The following is a 15,526-nucleotide window of genomic DNA, read 5'->3' as shown; positions in this document are numbered from 1 at the left end:
CAGGTAAGTAAGAAATAGTTGGAGATACAAGTCCACTCACCTATGTACTTGCCTGACACAGGAACTTATCTCACTGAAATTGTAGACACTTGGCCACAGGAGGCAAGAGGGGAAATCCAGTCTGCTCTACCTGAGTATCTTTGTTTTACCATTGATTATGCAGGAAACTGAATCCCGTTCATTCACACAATTAGCCAGCAGCTGAAGTTGTAGACCTGAAAGTGAGAGACTCTCTTCAGCCTAAAGAGAGTGATTATCTAGTCACTAGATCCTATCATTGCCATTAACTTTAACTACAGTCCAATATAGCAAAGCAGACATGAGCCATTCATTAAATCTCTCCACCTATTTGAAGGTCTTTGGCCCTACAGTAGATTCAGGCTTTCTCTTTCCTGATATGTCCACAAACATGTCAGGCTCAAGAGAGAGCTGGGGTAGATTCTCATTTCTTTCTTTGCTTTTTTTCTGGCACATTGTAGGGACTTGTAGATTGTCCCAAGTCAGGTACAAGTGAAGAGAATGTTTAAGTAGCCTGATGGAAAACCATGTGGCTGTATTTCTGAATATGAACTTTAAAAGGATGTGGTCACCACAGCACTGTCTCTCCAGATGTGAGGGAAGGAAGAGCTGTGTGCAGCATAGGCAGATGGACAAAATACCAATGGGCAAAGGAAAACATGGTATTAAACATAACTGAGTAAGGACGTAAGGAGCCTTCCCTGTCATTTCCCAGCTCATGAAAAGGACTGACCCCTTCAGCAGCAGGTCACAACCTCAAATGCAGAACTGTACTGGAGAGCTGGTGGAGGCCCCTCATTCAGGAGGGGAAGACACAGAACTTGTGAATGCTCTGTACAAATTTGTCATTGTAAGAAAAAAAAGGAGATCTTTTTGTTCCATTCCCAGCACAGTCTCTGAGACTGTCCTTCCTGGCATCGGCATAATGAGCAATAAGAAATTTCTATGCATGTTTTTTCATGAGTGTTAGGACAAAATGTTAAAGAAACATCTGCTGAATTGTTTGCTGGAAGAAGTTATTGACATTCTTTTCACGTCTAATGTTAGGGGGTGCAGCCCAATGATTACAGATATTTAGGTACTATTTCCTACTTTGAGGACTTGACACAATGTCGTAATGCTAAGGTCACTGACTAAAGCTTTTTCTCTCTTGCATACTATGTATATGTCAGATACTATAAAACAATAACTTTTGAATATCCCAGGTAAATAAAACAAAAACAGTTATAGAAATTGGAGAGCTTAGTAAGCAGAGACAGTGCCAGGACTTCTTGCTTTATTTTCAGTGAGATCATGCCAGATTTCATTATCACTAAGCATTTCCACAACAGAAGTCATCAAGAAGAACAAAGAGACTTATTCTTTTTTTCCCCCGACCATAAAAGTAGCCAAGGCTTACCCAAGAGAACAAATTCAGATCCAGCTTGGGTACCTTGATATGCAATTTTTTGTGCCATTGAGACACAACTGAGTTTTGGATATCTGTCCTCCCAGGTGACCTACTTTTTGTTTTTCATCCTATCTAAACACGAAGAAAGCATTTTTGGTAAAGACCACACCAGGAAAACTATCCCTTCTTTAGCTCCAAAGTAGTGCTTTCTGGTTTGGAAAACTGTGTAAGTTTTCTACATGCTCTGATTTGGAGAGCTTATTAACATATAGGTATTGCTATAGGACTTTTTTTTTTATATATCTAGGTATGCAATTATTTTACAATGGATGTATGAAGTGACTATTCAAGACTGAATTCAAATTTTGGTGCCTGATGATAGTCATAGCAAGTGGATTTCAGGTCCCAGTTTAAAAGACCAAAATGCAGGATGTCTATGTGTATTTACACATACTCTATATTTCTATATGTGAGATAACTGTTTCTGTTCCCAAGGTAGTCAATGAGATTTCCTTAGCACAGTGAATGAACTCTAAAGAAGAGCAGACTTTAGTCTAGAGTTTTTCTGCTCACCTCAAAACAGACACCATGTCAGCTTTGCATCAGGTCAGCTGAAAACCGCTACTTTACTGACTAGCTTTCTGTGGTAGGGATTACATTTAAGAACCTTAATCTGTAAGTTGAATCCAATCCTTTATTAAATCTGGGTGATATGCCAATAAACAGAAAGCAAAAAATAGCTGGGACAATTTCAAAAATTAGCATACTTACAATATAGTGAATAAAATAGTAGGTAGGTCAGACATCTACTGGTAAAAAATGCCCTGTGCATGGACATGCTGGTTTCTGCACATGCAAGTTAAGCTATATTGGTTTAACTTTCTACTATGATCACCACCCACATAAACAGCTTGATCTTCTGAGGTGCTGAGTATTCATATTTTCTGGAGCCAAGAAGAGTTGCAACAGTACATCAAATCTGAAAATTTGGAAATTTATTTAGATTGGTATGCGGCAATATTGATTTAAATACCCAGCTTGAAAATGTTTGCCACAGCTTCTCCAGTGAGGAAAGAAAGCAGTACCATACCACGGCCAGTGAAAGGCTCTGTATCTGGTCCTACAATTATTATTCCTTGTTCTTCTAGTTAACATGTTCTTCAGGTAACACCGTTGCTTTTTTCTAGTTTTTTCCCCTTTAGGTTCTGGCATGGTGTGCTGCTGACTGATATCAGTGATGTCCCCTCTTTGACCCTTTTGGCATTTCCAGTTGTTTTCTCAAATACTGTCATTCTTGATGGTAGAGATTTGCACCACACAGGAACTCATGTCCTCCCTTGTCTTTGTCCTTGTCCTGTCATGTATACAAAGAGTTGGAAATCATTGGATAAGTCAAGACCTCTGAGTTATCATTTTGTTACATTTATTCTGCTGAGGTGTGACTATACAAGCATTATGACCACAGAGCAATGGAAGACAAAGCTTTTCCAAAGGCTTTTGCTATCTCCATTTACACTCAGTCTCCTTTATTGTCACTTTAATGTATGAAAGGTTTTAATCTGGAAGGAATTTACAATTGCACTCTGATATCTTGTATTCTGCAAGAATAAAGTAGCAAGACCTATCTATGAATGTGAATTGTGCCTGCAGTAATGTTTTGGCAATATTTTTGGGAAAAACAAGGATTCAGAATAGAGTCTTTTTTTTTTTTTCTATACTAACAAAAAACTAGCAACTCCAATAATGACAGTGAAGACAAAACAAACACAATCTTGCCTTAGGATGAAAGGTGCTAAATTACACATATAACTTTTTTCTTCAGATCTTTCTCTTCATGTTAGTATCTAGTGGATGCTTGCGCTGAACAAACTGTTAACCTAGAATACCTTTCTAAACTATTTTTGGTTTTTTACAAAGGAAAAGTATTCACTATGAGACATTCACATTTTTTTCCATATTTTTTCCCCAGGAGAATGATTAGTTTCAGGTCTGATCTGGGCAACTCACCAGCTCTTCAGCTACATTAACATGTTAGTTTTTGAGTAGCCACTTGTACTGCAGAGTTTGCACAGTGATGATCAGACATATTCCAGTTAAAGGCTTTACTTTGTACTTGGAGCATGGGCTTTAGAGGTAACAATCTACTATTTAATAAGTTAAAACACATAGTGATGTACTTTTGTTCTGCAAATGAATGAGAATGTATCGTAAATAATAAATTACAAGAGAGACTGACAGTGTTTCTACTGCACATCTTAGATCTTGCATTTATATTACACTAAATGACTACTCAGTGGCTTGTGTCACAGAAGTGTGGAAGAAGTTACATTAAAATGAGGTGTGCTAAAATAAGAGTACCATTGGAAAACAAAGCCCAAGTTTGTTTCCCATCTGCATTGTTGACAATCTAGAGTAACTGTCGAATCATGGAAATGCTATTCATTATTAGGGATACAAATAAGAGCAGAGGATGACTTAGAATAATGGTCTATTCATCCTCTATGGAGACAACCAAGCCATTCTGCTATTATTTTTTAAATAAAAAGGGACTGCTCAAAGGCACCATTTAGTTAGTTCTCATTTAAGAGAGAAAGCAAAAAAGCATTTAAAAAAAAAAAAACCAAAATTAAAGCTCTTTTTTTAAACTCCATTACCCACCTGAAGTTGTATCTAGAGTAGCAAAATCAAGAATTCTAGAATCAGCTTGATAGAAGCTAATACATTTTCAGATATCACAGGAGTTGCAGAAATTCTGCCGTCAGTTCTTCAGCTAAGACTTGTAGAAGTCACTGAAGAATGAATAGATAAATGGTTACATTAATAAATCCTGCCTCCAACATGTATTAGGTTTCAACTGAGTTCTAGAGAGAATCCAACTCATGGAATGAGACCACAGGAAGTAAGAGACCTGTCTACATATTTAGACATCTAGGGTCTCACTATCCCTGGAATGTATTAGACTTACACAGAGAAAAGTTAATAGTCAGAACAGGCTGATTCGAGAGTTTAATATTCTGGTTTATGCTAATTTCTCTTTACATCATTTATAAACTCTCATGGGATCACAGAATGATGTAGAGAGCTCTACACATATGGGAAAATCAGATTTTGCTTCATTAATAAGCATCTTTCTTCATAACCCTTTATCACAATGGGTGCTGCAGTGTACCATACCAGCAAGGAGTGCCCAGAGTTGATATAAGCATATTGCTGTTTCTAAATGTGAGTATTTAGGTTTAGAATTACAAGAGCCCTATTTCTTCCTTGCTATAATACACTTTGTAAATAAGCTGAGTTAAGAAAGCACAAGAAATGTGGTTTGATAACAAGAAAGTTTAGATTATCCCTGATTTGGGCATAGAAAACACCCTCATGTCTCTTGATTTCATCTGAAAGAGCCAAGAAGTTAAAAGTTGGTGTTAGGCAGCTGAAAACACCTGAAAACCTTTAACTAAAATAGCTACTAAAATTGTAAAATTGCAATTTCTTTCTTTTTTTTTTTTTTTTACTATTTAGGCACCAGGTGTAAGTCTCATTGTGTTATTGAGGTTATTTCCAAGTCAGCTGCCACAAGGTACCATAAAACTGGAAGGCTTTAGGGCTTTTCTGTAGAAAGCCTATTTAGCAGACATGAGCTGTCAAATAGGGCCAAAATATGGAGAGAAGATGAAAAACAGAACAAAATTTGAAGTTCATCCCTCTCACCACACTCAACACTAGATGCACTGCTTTTTGTCATGGTCCATCAACAGGAGTAGAAGATGATGTTCCACACAGCATTTAAAAAAGACACTGTCAAACTAGCTTTAATAAATGAAATCAAAATCTAATAAAGCTACTTTCACCAAAAGGGCACCTGCCTCTGAGATCATCTCCTCTATATTCTTCCTCATTATTTAAACTAATTTTATCTAATTTAATTTTTTTATTACTTTTCCATTCTCTGCTACTGTGAGACCATTTCTTCCCCTTACACAGAAGCAAACAGCTTGCAAAGATTCCCCTGAGGATGCCTGAAAGTAGCACCAAGATCTCAAGGACCATTAGCGCATAGCACTGTCACTGTGAGAGCTTTATGCACCCACCTGTCTCTGTTCGTTTCATCTCCTCTTCCTTAGCTTCGAGCAGAATGAGGCACATCGGGGGAAAAAACATTTAAGTCTGATGTCGCAATTCTTAACTGTTCTTAGTTTCTGCATGACATTAAGACACTTAAAGACCTTACAAAGGGGGTTGGAAACCCCTGAGGCAGAGATTGTAGTATTTACATCCCAAGTAGCTGCTCTGCCCACTACCCTATCCTACAGAAAAGCAGCAGCAGCGACAAGTAAGTTTTAAAAGGTTGGAGCAAGCCCTGCCCAGCTTCACAGAGAGACTGAAGGACCATTTTCTAGGGACATGATCCTGTGAGGACAAAAGGCAAAGTGGTGGGATGTCTATGTCAAGGCTGAGACCAAAGATGTACTTGAGTGTACATCTTGTCTGTCACCTCACAACCCTGCACTCAGTAGCTTGACTTCAGGCATGCTTCTGCTCAGTGTGATAATTATTTGGGTCCCATGCAGAGATCTGCCATAATTGCCTTCCTCTTTGCAACATCTAAGTTTGGTTTTTGATGTGTCCTTAGGATTCTCTTTGCCTTTATTCTCATTGATACCGTTAACTCTTCCAGGCCCTCAGACCTCCATGAAGAATCCATTATTTCCATTATGTCATGTTTTGTGATTTTGTTTTTGTTTTGTTTTCTTTTCTTTTAATTAGAGGTGTCTCAAGAAAATAGTAAAAATCTTCTTTCTGAATCTACATCATTCAGACCTTAGCACATCGAATAAAGTAAAAAGTTCATTTTCCATGGCAGCTGGGGGGTTATTCTGTGGGAAGATGCCTAGACTCTGTTCACTGTGGTTTGCATGGACAGAACTTTCCTTCGTACAATGTCTTGCTGGCTTCAGTGGGAGCTTCATCGGCTTCCAGATTAGCAACACCAGGACCTCCATCAGCCACAGATCTGTTCTCAGTGCCAACTTAGACTTATGTAAAGCTGTCAGATCAAATGGGAATGCTCACAAGCTTTCTACTGTTGTTGGCAATGCAGGCCAGATGTGACCATACAAGAGTAAGGCACTGTTATCACTTTTAGGCTATCGGCAGTTTATAAGACAATCCACTGTCAACATCCAGGAACATCTAAAGATGTCAATGAAACTGGAATAAAATTTGTTGCTGATGGCGCTTATTTGCCAAGTCATGACTGTATACTTAAGAAACATTGCATATGCTCCACCACTTGCATATTATTGTTATTCTCTGTGCTCCCCTTAAGTCTTTTGGGTGGGTAGAAAAGGAAAACTCCTCCTCACATGCATTGGAGTAGTGAGCTCTGCAGAGTGCTGCCTCCTGTTCCTGCTTTTTCTCAGGGCATCACGAAGGCTGACCGCATGCTTCTGAGACAGGGAGCAGCTTCTTAGATAAATAGTCCTTTCCCTAGAATCTGCAGGGATTCAGATCAGAGAAGCAGTACTACTTACCAGCTGCTACGTGGACCTACACATTTTCTGAACACTTTGAAAACATTTACAGGTTAACTAATCTTAGTAAATAACATTTTCCTACTATCATCTGGCTGAGTTCTACAACCTCAGCCACAGCTCAGATGCTTTAAATTTAAGCAGCGAGATTTGCAAGGTCTAGGCTTTCATCCTAGAAGAAACATGAGTATTGAATTCTTATTTATCATCCCTTAGACTAGGGCATGACACCGACCAAAGGTACACTCATTTCATATGCAAAGAAATACACTGGAAATCATTTCTCTTGAACTGAACAGTTCTGGGAACACACCTCATATTTTCCAAAAGTGATGTTTCAGTGAACATAGGCAGTGCTCTGTAGAAAGCTGGCCAGTGCCACTTGTGATAGCAATGCTTGTCTCCAGATCTAAACTGCCTCAAAGAAAGTTAACTACCTTTTTGTCATACTTTCCTAATGATACCTCTTCCACGTAAGAAATTTTATTTCATTGCCATGAAGTGCAAGTGCTTTTGAAAATCACAGAATCACAAAATGGTTGAGGTTGGAAGGTACCTCTGGGGATCATCTAGTCCAACCCACCTGCTAAAGCAGGTTCACCTAGAGCAGATCGCACAGGAATGTGTCCAAGTGGGTTTCAAATGTCTCCAGAGAAGGAGACTCCACAGCCTCTCTGGGCAGCCTGTTCCAGTGCTCTGGCACACTCAAAGTAAAGAAGTTTCTCCTCATGTTTAGATGGAACCTCCTGTGCTTCAGTCTGTACCTGTTGCTCCTCATCCTGTCATTGGGCACCACTGAAAGGAGTCTGGTCCCATTCTCTTGACATCCACCCTTGAGATATTTTTAAACAGTGATGAGATCTCCTCTCAGCCTGCTCTTCTTCAGGCTGAACAGACCCAGCTCTCTCATTCTCTCTTCATAAGAAAGGTGCTCTAGGCCCCTAATCCTCCTTTCCTCTCCTAGGACAAGGGTTATTTCACATGGGCCTTGCCTATGAATGCACCTCTTCTTTGTTGTTTCTGCTGTCTTCCTATCTTGGTCTCAAATCTTGACTTTTGCAGCTATTTCTCTTTTCTTTCTGACTTTCTGCTCAGTTTCCACTTTTAAAGAAGTGAAAGTTGTCTGAAGTTTGCTTTGTTGCTCAGTTTTTCTGGAAAACATAGTAGGACTTCAGGTTTCCTGCTTTCCCCAAAAGCATAAGTATGAATGTTTAAGCTCTTGAGTCCCATTGCTTTCCATCAAAGCCACCCTTTTCTTCACCCTGCCACCTTCATGTTGAGCAACTCCTAAAGATGGCACTTAAGGAAGATGCTGAGACCCTGTTCACCGTGGTTTGCATGGACAGACCTTTCCTTCTTACAAAGTCTTGCTGGCTTCAGTGGGAGCTTCATCGGCTTCCAGATTAGCAACACCAGGACCTCTATCAGCCACAGATCTGTTCTCAGTGCCAACTTAGACTTACGTAAAGCAGTCAGATCAAACGGGAATGCTCACAAGCTTTCTACTGTTGTTGGCAATACAGGCCAGATGGGACCACACAAGAGTAAGGCACTGTTATCACTTTTAGGCTATTGGCAGTTTACAAGACAATCCAGTGTCAACATCCAGGGTCATCTAAAGACGTCAATGAAACTGAAACAAAATTTGTTGCTGATGGTGCTTATTTTCCAAGCCAGGACTGTATACCTAAGAAACATTGCATATGCTCCGCCACTTGCATTTGCATAGCTGGTAATCACAATTTGGCTGTAAACTGACAGATGTGGAATGAAACCGTTGAGGAACAATAAAAATTAGAATCCCATGAAACTAGTTGTACATGATTATCACTTATCAGAACACGGCTGTATTTTAACATATGGCACATAAAAATGTTACTCAGTATATTTTAAAATCTAAAGGATTACCTTTTTAATTGCTGATAAAATTGGCTTGCTCCCCAGGCAGTCCAGTTTTGATGAAGCTATAAAGAAGTTAACTGTTTTGTGACAAAAAATAAATAATGCATGGATTATGTTTTCATTAAATACCACTGATAATAAAGGAAACTTAGAAAAATGGTGTGACTTTTAGTTATCATTTCTTAAAATTCATAGTGAGAAATAGAACTCAGTTATCACAAGCCACCATTATAAACATTAATTGAACTGATTAAAAATTGTATAAATAATTTATCCAATTTTAATAATAGAAGAACAGATGAGGTTTGATGAGTTAATAATACAAAGATTTATCTACAGACAGAAACACATTATGCAAAGGATACATCATTTTTCATATTCATAAAAGATCCATTTCTCTTCTTATGAAAAGACTGTGAAATTGAATCTACAGAAGCATCACAGAATGCTCCAGTGTGGTTGGTGTAAACCCCTCATGGAAGCTATACCAGACATGTTGATTCATACCTCTATCTTATTTTAACCCTGCTACTTTTCAAATAGCCATTTGTATAGCATGACACTGGGTTCAATGCTGCCTTTTTAAAGCTTTTTTTTCTTATATTAAATGCCATAAAAGCATTTTCTTGTAAAGAAATCATAGCTCATTTTAAATTTTTCTTAACAGCATTTACTTAAAGACTTCACCACTTTGGAGTTACAGCTGGGACTGACTCATAAGATATTTATATAAAGGACTATTTTATCTTGTAGCTAAATTCCCATACACAGACAAACTCTAACCATAGATAGAGCAGGACAAGATTGGTACCAAGCACTGTGGATTTATATTTAGGATTGCTGAAGACTCGATTTTACAAAAAGCCTCTAATGTGATCTTAGTTTTTATTCATTTCCTAATAGATTAACCTGAGCTTATCTCTAGGCAGAAAGTCCCTGTGAATCTTGAGGAAAGAAGAACATTGCTTTCACAATTCATTTGCTACCCTCTTCTACCCAGAACATGTGGTAGTCACATGGCTGTATTGGTTTCTTCCTATCAGAGTATGCCCAAGGAGGTATCTAAATTATTTCCCAACAGACCCAACTGAAAAGTGTTGGTTCTTCTTCAGATGCACTCTTTGATGAAATTAAAATGATGTTTTGTTTTTTTTTCCCCTACAAAACAAAGCAAGAGCATTTAATGCTTTGACAAGATGTGTTTTCTTCCCCACATACAGTTTTGTCAGTGAGGTAAACAAAACAAAACAAAAAAAAAAAAAAAAAGAGAGAGAGACAAGAATAATTAAAAATAACTAAAATTCCCAAATAGTAATGAAGACAGACTGAAAAATGAAAGGCTGAGAACAAAATTTTGGAGTTTTGGGAAAAAAAAAATATATAATCTCTACTGAAAAATAGGCTAGAAAATTTGAAAATTCCCTTTCCCCTGACATGTTACCAAATAAGGGGAGACACAGACCACAGCCAGTATCTGTTAGACCTGTTATTACTAAAGTCGTGACTCCTAATAGAGGCAGGCTATTACAATTAGTAGTAGGTAATTATCCATTGACCTCCTGGTTCCACATTAACTCTGGGGGCTGAGTGCTGTGGGGTGGGTTCTGTCTCGCCATCCTCTGAGGGTCCCAGCCCCATGGGTGGGTGTACACCCACATGCAGCGTGTGCAGGGCAGCATCCTCCTCATCCTCCTCATCCTCCTCATCCTCCTCATCCTCCTCATCCTCCTCCAAGACACCCCACAGGTTGCTGAGGCTGGTGCCTCTTGGCAGCCACTCTCAAATTCAGCCGACTCACGGTGTTATGACTTTTTCAGTTCTCATGGGCTCGGTGGAGGAGTGGCCAATGAAGCTTATCAGCTCCCAGGAGACCCTCACATGCTCCCTCTCAGCTCCATCACCTGTCTTTGGCCAGCTGTTTTCATTAATCCTCTCTCCATCCATGTCCGTATGTCCCTATAGAGCCTGTTCACACAAACCTGCACACAGGGCTTTTATGGCAAACTGGGTTTTACCTTTGACAAGAGGAGAGGGAAGGAAGGAACTTCCTAACCTAAAGTCTTAAAATAACAGTTCCGTTTTTCTTTCTTGCGAAATAACTTTTTGCTCTGGGTGTCTGCTTTTTCTTGTTCATTACTGAGTTTGTATAGAAAATGTTGCTTTATAAAAGCCTCAGATCAATATGGTAACTGCATGCTTACGTTGCCAATAGTTGGTAAGACTTGCAGAAAGCCAGCTGACAAATTTGAAGACTGCACATCATTACCAAGTAGAGATCAGCTGTCCCCTCACATAAGTTAGCTACCTCTTAGTAGCTGAAACTTGGGGGTTAAGTTAAAGCTTTCACTATATTACATGTATTATGCCCTCCTCCACTCTCGTGTCATAACCAATTCATATATACTGGCAACTTCTTGATGTGGCTGAGCACAAAATTACAAGTGTTCATCTATTTCTTGCAACTCAGAAAGGGGGCATTCTCAATCACATGACATATCTGTGTTATTTCCCATAAAAGAGGAGGGAAAGTGTGTCAAAATGACAGAACTCACACTCAAATATCCCTGCATGACGGTGTCCATGTTAAGAAACACCATGACTGTCCTTTTTCACCTGGTAGCTTATAACCTTTTCACTTTAGAAGAAAGGGCAGAAATTTTCTCCTCTACTTAGTACACCAGAAACAGTTTGTTAGGAGATTTTCCTTGGAAAGATGTGAGACAAATGTCCCTCAGTCTATGAGGGTGCACAACCAAGACTGTCCTGCTCTGGAGCAAGCATTTTCATCACTCTGTTAATATCTACATGACAGGAAAGTAGGACACTATGGCTATTAGTTTCTTTTTTTTAAAAGAGCTGGTCATGCTTTATTAGGTCCATATCTTCAGAGGACTAGGCGGAGTGGATTCTGAATAGACAAAGTCATTTAGCATTTAAGTCTCTGTGCAATTAATGAAGAAAGATTAGCATCTGACTTAGTGAGGCTGCACCTCCCTTCCAGTATCTTCAGAGACATCTACCCCACTTCATTAAACCATTCCTTTAAGGAAATGTAGGCACTTTCTTTTCGAATCCCTGACATTTTTGCAGTTTTTTGCACATCAGTTAGACCCACTGTTTTGTTTGTTCCCCTTCCACAAGACTTATTATAATAAATAATTTAAAACTCTGTGTCACAACATATGGTATATATATTGGGTACTTTTGGCATACAGTGAAATGATCAACTGACTTCCAGAGGATCAAGGAACCAACCAGGCTCTCCACTCCTTCTACTTTCTCTGGTCTGTCTGTACAACACAAAATGAATTTAAAATGCCATCTACCAGACTTTTTGTCTTTTTTTAAGCTAATACACAAAGAATTACAAATGTCTGTGACATGGCCATATTTTATTCTGTGTTTGTACCCTGTCTAGCCCAAAGGAGTCTTGAACAGGGAGTGGAGTTCTGGGATACTATGACTAATGTGATTGTATATGTGATTTTTTTTTTTTTTATCTCAGTGTGTTTGGGTGTTGGAGTTTTGTTTGTTTGTTTGTTTTGTTCTTGTTTTGTTCCTGCCTGCAATGTTTATTCCAAGAGGATTTTAATAGTAGCTCGGAGGCAGATTTTGAAAGTGTGACCAAAAACAAGTAATGAGACTTTGGTTCTTGTGGGAAAAGGGATGGGAAGCAACGCCCCAAGGTGAGGGTGTGGATCATTCAAGTAGAACAGGTCCTGGGAGAAGTGAATATGAAGTGTTGGGCAACTATGCTAGCTCTGGGGAGAAGTGCTAAAGTAGACTTTGTTACAGATTGTTTCATTTTCTGATACAGTTGTGCTAAAGGTGGTAGACACCTTTCCCTTGTGTGAGAAGGGTTTTTCCTCTGTTTCCTTGCACCTTCTCCATTTGTGTTTGCCTTCTGAATCTGTTTATAGCTTCTGGAAGCTCCTTACCCTGGAGCTACAGGGACAGGCACTCAGAGCCTACCAGCTAGTGGGCTCCTCCTGCTTTTGCCCAGTAAGATGTGACACCTTTCTGCTGGCTCTGCACGGAGGCACCAGCTCCCAGTTCTGGAGGATGATCTGGGGTCTTGTTTCAAGTGCTGCCTTCCATATATTACAGAAGTTGTGTGTGACTCGGTGCACCAGCCTTCTGCTCCTGGCTGAGAGACCCATAGGCTCCCTTGCGGGGAAGCAGAGAGGAACCAGGGCAGGCAGAGGTGGGCTGCTCATCCACGCTGGCAAGATGTGCACATCATAGCAGAGACTGAAAGGAGTTGGGAGGTAAGAAGGGCCCAAAAGACCCCCAGTAAGCAAAAAGCTTTGGGCTAACAAATGACATTTGATGACTCAATTTGATGCTGTATTCATGAGGGAGATCATTAAGAGAAGTGGTGATTTCATCTTTTCATGGAGTATGTCATCTTCAGAGGCCAGAGATGACTGTTAAATTACTTAAACTGACTTCTCATGTATTAAAGACATGCAAATGTCACCCACACATTCCTGTACTGAACACAATGACTTTAATTAGACTTAAATATTTCAATCCTCAGGCAACTAAACCCTTTTGTACCAGAGAGGGAAGAGACAAGACTGAGCCATCAGTCTACAGTGAAGGGGATCTACTACAGCAAAAAGGACCTGGTTTTCTTTTACTTAAATTGCAAAGTATCATGAGTCTTTCCAGTATGGAGAAATTTTTTTATCCCAGAAACATTACTTTTTCATCCCAGATTTGATGTTCAATTGGACTTTGAGTAAATGTCAATCATTGGTCTACTGACAGGCACATCTCAGAGTACCAGTCCCTCTGCTGTCCTGCATCCAGCTCCAGTCAAATTCTGATGTTTAAGAGTAAGGGAGAAAAATGGAGAAAACAAAATTTGACTAGTTATTCATCTTATTCAAGTGAGGAGCCTTTGGAACACATTCCAGTCATTTATTGCAGGGCTGCTAGTTCTGTGGGACTGTGCAGGCAAGACTGTCAAACTTTCCTTCCCCTAGAGATGTGTGTCTGAAAGTGGATGGCAGGGTGGTATTTGGAGCTGCAAGATCCCAGGCAAGAAGCAATACCACCACCTAGGCTCACATAGGTACCTGCCTTGCAGCCTTCAAGCCCTCAGAAGCTGGATCAAATCCTATCTTTAGGACAGCAACTAACGTCACCTTCCAATTATAGTGACTGCACCACCCTCCAAAATCAGTGTTAATTTATCATCCTCCCTGTTAGAAAACTGCATCATATGTCAAGGTGAATTTGCCTGACTTCTGCTCATTGGATCTGGTTATCTCATGTTATGTAAGACTGAAAAGACTTTCAGTCTTAATTTCTTTCCTAAAAGCCAGAACTACTCCCTTTTAGATCTTTTTTTTTCCCCCTACATGCATGAGTAGCTATGCAAGATCTTACCTCATCCTCCTTTTTGTAAGCTGAATAGGACCAGCTTCTCATCTTAAGAGTTATTTTTAGCAATTTCATTTTATGACTCTTCCTCTTGAAGTGAGGATAGCAAAGCCTTTATGGTAGTCCAGCATATTACAGTAGCACAGCATATTACTGCAGCACAGTAGTACAGCTATTACAGAAGTAAAACTATTACAGTGGTGTGTAGCTCCTATGTGCTAAGGCAATATTGTATCCCCACTTTCACTTTGATACTCCATCTTTCTTCTTTGATCAAGGCTGATGCTGGTACCTCTAAGGACAGTGTAACTCTGAAAGCTGACAGTAAGGTGGTGAGGATGGCCACTGAGTTAAAAAAAAATAAAAATAAAAAGAAAATAAAATAAAATCATAAATTAAAAAAAAAAATCATTAGTTTCTGAATTCCAGAATTCCAGAAAAAGATTCCTGGAAAATATTTTTGTGTGAAAACAAAAGCAAACAAATAGACAAACAAACAAACAAAGAAATTGCATTTTTAGTCTGTATGAAAGTAGAGAACTAGAATGTTTGTATATTATATTTTAAAATGGAACAGGAATTCCCTACTTGACTGACACACAACTTGTCATCACGGAACTATTGCCAATTCACTAGAAATATACGGCAAAATTTTAAGATGCAAGAACAGGGCAAGGAGAAAATTGAACAGAAGTTAAATATCCTGACTGCCTCACCCTACTTATTTAGAGCTACTTGATAAAATGGATATATCTTACCCTCAGGGAAAAAAATATATAGTAACTGGACATTGTTACACTTGAAAAAAAAATCAATGGGAATAATTTATTTTAGACATTTTAGACCATATTTATCATCACTTAATGGACACCTATGTGAAGTGTAAAGAACATGTCTCTCTTCAATAATAACCAGCAGCTAAGTGAAAGAAGTGTTTCCAGATTAAAAAAATATATTACACTGACAGTAAAATAGCCACATAAATAGTTTACAACCATTTCGGAGTGCAGTACAATATGTTGGCCTAAGTAGATCATGAAAATTGTGCATTTATGCTTGCAAATTGAGTAACTGAATATTCACTGAAGAAGAAAGTTTCATAACATATAAATGCTAGCTAGAAACATGACTTCTACTGTCTTCCTATGGAAATTAGGTCCTTAACTGATTTTTGCACACTTGTAACTCTTTCCTGCAATTATCTGATCTAAAAGCACAAGTACCTTTTTTTTGTTTCTTTTAGAAGAAGACATATTCCTTCTACCAAATCTGATCTCTGAAACCAAACAAAGCAAAC

The sequence above is a fragment of the Nesoenas mayeri genome (genome assembly GCF_963082525.1).
Source record: "Nesoenas mayeri genome assembly, chromosome: 1".
Lineage (NCBI taxonomy): Eukaryota > Metazoa > Chordata > Aves > Columbiformes > Columbidae > Nesoenas > Nesoenas mayeri.
The sequence above is the reverse complement of the archived record's forward strand: the minus strand, read 5'-3'. Positions refer to the sequence as shown.